We start from the raw sequence: 282 nt of genomic DNA, 5'->3' as shown, positions 1-282 counted from the left end.
ATACCCGTGGTGGGCAGAGCACAGATAGCCCTTGTGTAGCTTTGTGCATAATTATAAACAAACAAACATTTGCTGATGGAGAAAATATGTGCTAGTGATTGTTATAAGAGGATGCATTTGTCTGATAAATACATAAATTAATGGTTGTAATATCGTTATTTAATTTATAACAAATATCTTAAAAAGAGACCTATATAATAAATATATATATATAGAACGAGAGAAAGAGAAACAGTCATACTTAGATAAACATATAAAAATATCTATTGTAGTTCATTTTAG

Source organism: Limulus polyphemus, unplaced genomic scaffold (genome assembly GCF_000517525.1).
Source record: "Limulus polyphemus unplaced genomic scaffold, Limulus_polyphemus-2.1.2 Scaffold4203, whole genome shotgun sequence".
Classification (NCBI taxonomy): domain Eukaryota; kingdom Metazoa; phylum Arthropoda; class Merostomata; order Xiphosura; family Limulidae; genus Limulus; species Limulus polyphemus.
This window is presented reverse-complemented; position numbering follows the sequence as displayed.